General features: G+C 40.1%; 2 long non-coding RNA genes across 3 annotated transcripts in view; both read right to left on the reverse strand.

Annotated features, from left to right (window-relative positions):
- Positions 1–1,209: 1,209 nt before the first annotated feature.
- Positions 1,210–4,439, reverse strand: LOC135099017 (uncharacterized). Its single transcript, XR_010267570.1, has 3 exons — positions 3,170–4,439; positions 2,553–2,584; positions 1,210–2,213 (listed from the first exon to the last, which is right to left on the reverse strand). It is a non-coding gene; the product is annotated as an uncharacterized LOC135099017 (long non-coding RNA).
- Positions 4,440–4,512: 73 nt separating this feature from the next.
- Positions 4,513–6,610, reverse strand: part of LOC135099016 (uncharacterized) — a 2,770-nt gene continuing 672 nt past the window's right edge. For both annotated transcript variants that reach the window (XR_010267569.1, XR_010267568.1), the window contains exons 2-4: positions 6,368–6,462; positions 5,459–5,534; positions 4,513–4,750 (exon numbers count right to left, since the gene is read on the reverse strand). This is a non-coding gene — a long non-coding RNA (uncharacterized LOC135099016). The remainder of the gene's footprint in view (positions 4,751–5,458; positions 5,535–6,367; positions 6,463–6,610) is intronic.

Here is a 6,610-nt window from a genome sequence, read left to right on the forward strand (position 1 = left end):
CTAATGCAAGAGTTAACCAGTATTCTCATTCTCTCACTCCTATTCTGTCCACCTCTCTAACGCAAGAGTTAACCAGTATTCTCAATCATTCATCCCTTTCTCTGGTAAACTCTGGAACTCCCTGCCTGCTTCTGTATTTCCACCTTCCTATGACTTCAATTCCTTCAAGAGGGAGGTTTCAACACACTTATTCATCAATTTTTGGTCACTGCTTTGACCCTTTTATGGGACTGACATTTCAGTGGGCTTTTTTTTTCATTAGATTTTTGTTGCCCTTGGCCAGTGTCACTCATACATAAAAATAAAATATATATATACAGCAATATCTGTTTACTCCTTCCTGTGACACTCTCTCACTGTAGGAGGTTTCAAAAGAGTATAATGTTAATAACTATAGATTTATTCAACAAATAACTGGTATACAAAAGTCTTGGTTTACAATAAAACAGAAATATTAATAGAATTGTGCTTTTTTTTGTTAATTCATGGGAAATATTAAGCAAACATCTATAATTCACAGTATACTAACAAACAAACAAACACACACACACACACACACAATGACAATTACAATAAATTCGAAGCCTATCACATGTACAGGGTCACGGCTGGCCAGACGACCTCATGTCACCTCATATCACTTACATAATGAAATAGAGAGCCACTCCCCCTCTGTCTCACCAGCCAGGCTTATCTGTCTGGGAGAAAAGTGTCAGTATGTATGTCGATATAACAAATGTTGAAATATTACACAAATTATTATATATTACCCACCCTGACCCCCCCTAGTCTACTCCTCATTCATACAGCTTCCTCACCCACCCCCCCTCTCTCTAGTATGCTATAGGTACCCCCCCCTTCTGCTACCGGCACCTGATAAATATTCCTATTTTTATTTATTTATTTATTTACCCTCAAATTTTTTTATTTATTTTTTTATTATTACAGCTTCCACACCCACCCCCCCCTCTCTCTAGTATGCTATAGGTACCCCCCTTCTGCCATCAACCCCCCCTTAAGGTACCCCCCCTGATAAATATTCCTATATTATTTATTTATTTATTTATTTATTTTTTTATTATTACTAATATCAAATTTTATTATTATTACTAATATCTATGCTCTTATTTATTTATTTAACTAATTAACCTAACCTAATAAAAAAAATGCACACACACACATGCACGCGCGCACACACACACACACACACACACACACACACACACTAGCCAGTATCTTACCAAAATACTGGCTAGACATACATACATACATAATCCCCAGATCTCTTACCAAAGATCTGGGGAAAAAAAAAAAAAAAAAAATCTATATAACACTATATATATATACCCCCCTTGCCCCCCCCCCACCAAAAAAAAAAAAAAAAAATATCATTCATACGTCCCACCACCACTACCACCACTACAAAAATAACATACTAATACTCAACATGCCATACAAACTCAGATTATAAAGAAATAAACTTTCAATATAATCTGAGTTAAACATTCATACACCCTGTCATCCTAATCCTATTAATAACCCTTTCTATGCCTCACTTAACCCTTTCATATATACTCCTGTCATCCTATTAATAACCCTATCTCTCTCTCTCTCTATGCCTCACTTAACCCTTTCATATATACTCCTGTCATCCTATTAATAACCCTATCTCTCTCTCTCTATGCCTCACTTAACCCTTTCATATATACTAACTTAAAACTATCTTCTATATTAATCTGTGTTAAATATTATATCATTCTGACCTGCCACCTCGATACTTACTTAAAACCCTAAAAAAAATATAAGCTAATCCTATTAATATCTGTCTTCCTCTCTCTCTCTCTCTCTCTATGCCTCACTTAACCCTTAACTAACCTAAACCATCTTCTATATTAATCTGTGTCAAATATCCTAACATTAAGGCCTACCACCTATATATTTATACCAAAAAAAATATTCACACACACACAACCAAAAAAAAGACATACACACAGATGCACGCACACAGACGCACGTGCACAGACGCACACACAGACGCACACACAGACACACACACACACAGACGCACGCACAGACGCACACCGCAGATAGCTATCCCCAGACCCCCTCCCCCCCACAAAAAAATATATATATATACAAAACAACACAAAAAAACAATACTCCCCTTGTTTGGGTGAAGATCTGCAACACTGCAACACTGCAACACTGCAACACTGTGATGGAAAAACTTGTAATTACTAAGTTAGCTTCTGAGAGGGAAAAAAAAAAGGTTATTTTGAGTGGATTTAGAGATGGACACATTCATAGGAAAAGTGGAACATCTGTGGTTGGAAATGAGGTATAATTAGTGGAGGAAAGTCTCATAGGAAAAGGTGGAGGACTTGTGGATGTAGGTATAATTTGTGGAGAGGAGACATGGAGGAGAGGAGGGATACCATTAAATTAAGATGGAAATTTGTGTCATCTGAAAGTGTCGTCATTGTACAAGTAATCACTAATATATATATAACAAATATATCCACCAGTTTATAGTAACAGAACACAAGACTTACCGTGAGCCCCGTCGGACTTCAAGGTGAGCTAGCTGTTAGGGAGAGAGGGAGAGAGGGAGAAGAGGGAGAAACATTAGTTCACAAACCTCCCTCCTTCATTTGGGTATTAAATTACATTAGGAATAAATTATTTCACTCACTCCTACAAACTCAAGGAATGACTGAATGACTTTTTACAAGAGTACTCTCCCTTAACACACAAATTAATGAATCAATCAATGAATGGCCAAAAAATAACAAATTTAATACACTTTTTCAAATTAACTTCTGACCTAAATTATTACTTAACTGAATCTTGGAGTGAGTGAATTTTCTCTGATCAGAATGTTGACTTGACCAAACATTTCAAAAAGACACACACACACACACACACACACACACACACACACACACACACACACAAAAAAAAAAAAATTAAGAGGCTGGGATGGACTGGGAGAGTCTGGGATGCACTGAGAGGCTGTGATGGACACACACACACAAAAAAAAAAAAATTAAGAGCTGGGATGGACTGGGAGAGGCTGGGATGGACAGACACACACACACACACACACAATTAAAAAATAAAATAAATTCTGAAAAAACAAATTAACGTATCAGGTCAGAAAGACACTTACCACACCCGCAGTTGTGACTCAACCCACGCTTGAGAGTCCTGGGGCTTCTCCCACCAACAGCTTGACGAGAAGGAAGGAGTGGGTTAGGTTAGGTTAGGTTAGTAAGGAAGACAGGCCCCCAATATAAGTAACCTAACTGAATCTAACCTAATATATCAGAATAAGGTAGGATATAAGAGGTTGGTTGGAGTGACTCGCAGATGTACGCACCTCTGAAAAAGACGAGAGAAAGTCCTCATTAGTTCGGCTCAAAATTTTTACTTTATTCATGTTTTTTTGCTTATTTTCATTTTATCAAGCAGTATATGTCAAGGTTCTGGCTGTCACAGTACATCACGTCTGGCCAGCCCATACATGTGGAATACAACCAATAATATACACAAGATTGCTTTATAACACACACAAACACACAAACAGTAACTATATTGATAATTAATTTGCAAGCAGGCAGGCAGATACTTCACAATTAACATTAATTCATACACACACACACACACACACACACACAGTATTCACAAGTATAACTGACTACATAAATCATTTTAACTGGTAGGCAGACAGACAGACAGACAGACAGACAGACAGACAGACAGACAGACAGACAGACAGGAGGAGTACAAATGCTGATAATTATTCCTGATTACACAAGGATGACATAGGAAGGATGACTAGACACTGTTGTACCTCAGAGAAGGGTGACTAAGAGGGGGTCAGGTGGAGGTCTTCAAGTGGTACAGGGGACACAACAAGGGTGACTAAGAGGGGGTCTGGTGGAGGTCTTCAAGTGGCACAGGGGACACAACAAGGGTGACTAAGAGGGGGTCTGGTGGAGGTCTTCAAGTGGTACAGGGGACACAACAAGGGTGACTAAGAGGGGGTCTGGTGGAGGTCTTCAAGTGGTACAGGGGACACAACAAGGGTGACTAAGAGGGGGTCTGGTGGAGGTCTTCAAGTGGTACAGGGGACATGACAAGGGTGACTAAGAGGGGGTCTGGTGGAGGTCTTCAAGTGGTACAGGGGACACAACAAGGGTGACTAAGAGGGGGTCTGGTGGAGGTCTTCAAGTGGTACAGGGGACACAACAAGGGTGACTAAGAGGGGGTCTGGTGGAGGTCTTCAAGTGGTACAGGGGACATGACAAGGGTGACTAAGAGGGGGTCTGGTGGAGGTCTTCAAGTGGTACAGGGGACACAACAAGGGTGACTAAGAGGGAGTCAGGTGGAGGTCTTCAAGTGGTACAGGGGACATGACGAGTAACAAAATCTCTCTCTCTCGACAAAATCTCTCTCTCTCTCTCTCTCTCTCTCTCTCTCTCTCTCACACACACACACACAACACTAAGGCAATATTAGACACAAGGTTCGGATAACAAGCACAGAGAGGCACAGCTTGCGGCAAATTCTTCCATGACAGTGTTGCCGCTGAACTGACAGGCCGAGTGGGGTTAGGTGGGTGACCTGTCTGGTGACCCATACGACTCAACACGTGACTCTTGACCTCTTGACCTTCAGTATGCCAGCACTCATCCCACACCTGTCTGTCTGTCTGTCTGTCTGTGTCGCATCATCGCACTTCTTAAATCTGAAAGAAATATTTACTGTTAGTCATCTGCAATGTATTTATTTTTTTTTACAGTTTTTTTCAGAATATTAAGTTTCTGAGTGAGTGAGTGAGTGTGTGTGTGTGTGTGTGTGTGTGTGTGTGTGTGTGTGTGTGTGTGTGTGTGTGTGTGTGTGTGTGTGTGTGTGTGTGTGTGTGTGTGTGTGTGTGTGTGTGTGTGTGTGTTTTGAGGCATTTTCTTGGTGTTTTAATTGTCTTAGATAAATATAACCAGTGTTTTTTATCAATTATCTTTTCCAATTGTTACTCATATCTCTCTCTCTCTCTCTCTCTCTCTGAGTAACAATTGGAAAAGATAATTGATAAAAAAAACTGGTTATATTTATTTATTTATCTCTCTCTCTCTCTCTCTCTCTCTCTCTCTCTCTCTCTCTCTCTCTCTCTCTCTCTCTCTCTCTGAGTAACAATTGGAAAAGATAATTGATAAAAAAACACTGGTTATATTTCTCTCTCTCTCTCTCTCTCTCTCTCTCTCTCTCTCTCTCTCTCTCTCTCTCTCTCTCTCTGTGTGTCTGAATCAATGCATTATCAATTCCTAAGCTGAGCCAAAGACTAATTCTGGTACCATTTGTCTCACCTCATCTCATAAATACTCATCTCATCTCCTTTCATTAATAAAGTGAGATAGAACAAGACAAATAAACAAACCAGCTCATTTATCACCTGTACCTTCATCTGTGGGTCATTGTGGGTCTTGGAAGGTCCTGGGAAGGTCCTGGGAAGGTCTTGGCAGGTCTTGGGTCACCTGAAATAGTTCTTAATTACCTTTATTTTCCCTTCTGAAAGAGTTCAAGTCACAGGAAGGTGGAAATACAGCGGCAGGCAGGGAATGTTTACCAAAGAAAGGGATGAATGATTGAGAATACTGGTTAACTCTTGTATCAGGGAGGTGGACAGAATAGTGGTGAAAGACTGAGAATACTGGTTAACTCTTGTATCAGGGAGGTGGGACAGAATAGTGGTGAAAGACTGAGAATACTGGTTAACTCTTGCATCAGGGAGGTGGACAGAATAGTGGTGAATGACTGAGAATACTGGTTAACTCTTGTATCAGGGAGGTGGACAGAATAGTGGTGAAAGACTGAGAATACTGGTTAACTCTTGTATCAGGGAGGTGGACAGAATAGTGGTGAAAGACTGAGAATACTGGTTAACTCTTGTATCAGGGAGGTGGACAGAATAGTGGTGAAAGACTGAGAATACTGGTTAACTCTGGCATCAGGGAGGTGGACAGAATAGTGGTGAAAGACTGAGAATACTGGTTAACTCTTGCATCAGGGAGGTGGACAGAATAGTGGTGAAAGACTGAGAATACTGGTTAACTCTTGTATCAGGGAGGTGGACAGAATAGTGGTGAAAGACTGAGAATACTGGTTAACTCTTGTATCAGGGAGGTGGACAGAATAGTGGTGAAAGACTGAGAATACTGGTTAACTCTGGCATCAGGGAGGTGGACAGAATAGTGGTGAAAGACTGAGAATACTGGTTAACTCTTGCATTACATTATGTTGCGTCAATATCATTAATTAAACATAGTAGTTAGTTTGTTTGCTGATAATTTAAACCACTATATCATACCATGTGTGTCAGAGCAAGTCAAGGCAGGTCACAGGCAGGTCAGGGCAGGTCAGGGCAGGTCACAGGCAGGTCAGGGCAGGTCACAGTCACCACACCTGTAAATATTGTTCACTTAATTAAACAGGAACATCTTAATAGCCTGACTTAATTGCAATCTGAATAAATAATAGGTGTATTTTTCCTGCATCACCAACTTTAATCTTAAATAAATAAATTAATTGATAAAAGTTAGTAAACAAATCT

The sequence above is a fragment of the Scylla paramamosain genome, unplaced genomic scaffold (assembly GCF_035594125.1).
Source record: "Scylla paramamosain isolate STU-SP2022 unplaced genomic scaffold, ASM3559412v1 Contig98, whole genome shotgun sequence".
Lineage (NCBI taxonomy): Eukaryota > Metazoa > Arthropoda > Malacostraca > Decapoda > Portunidae > Scylla > Scylla paramamosain.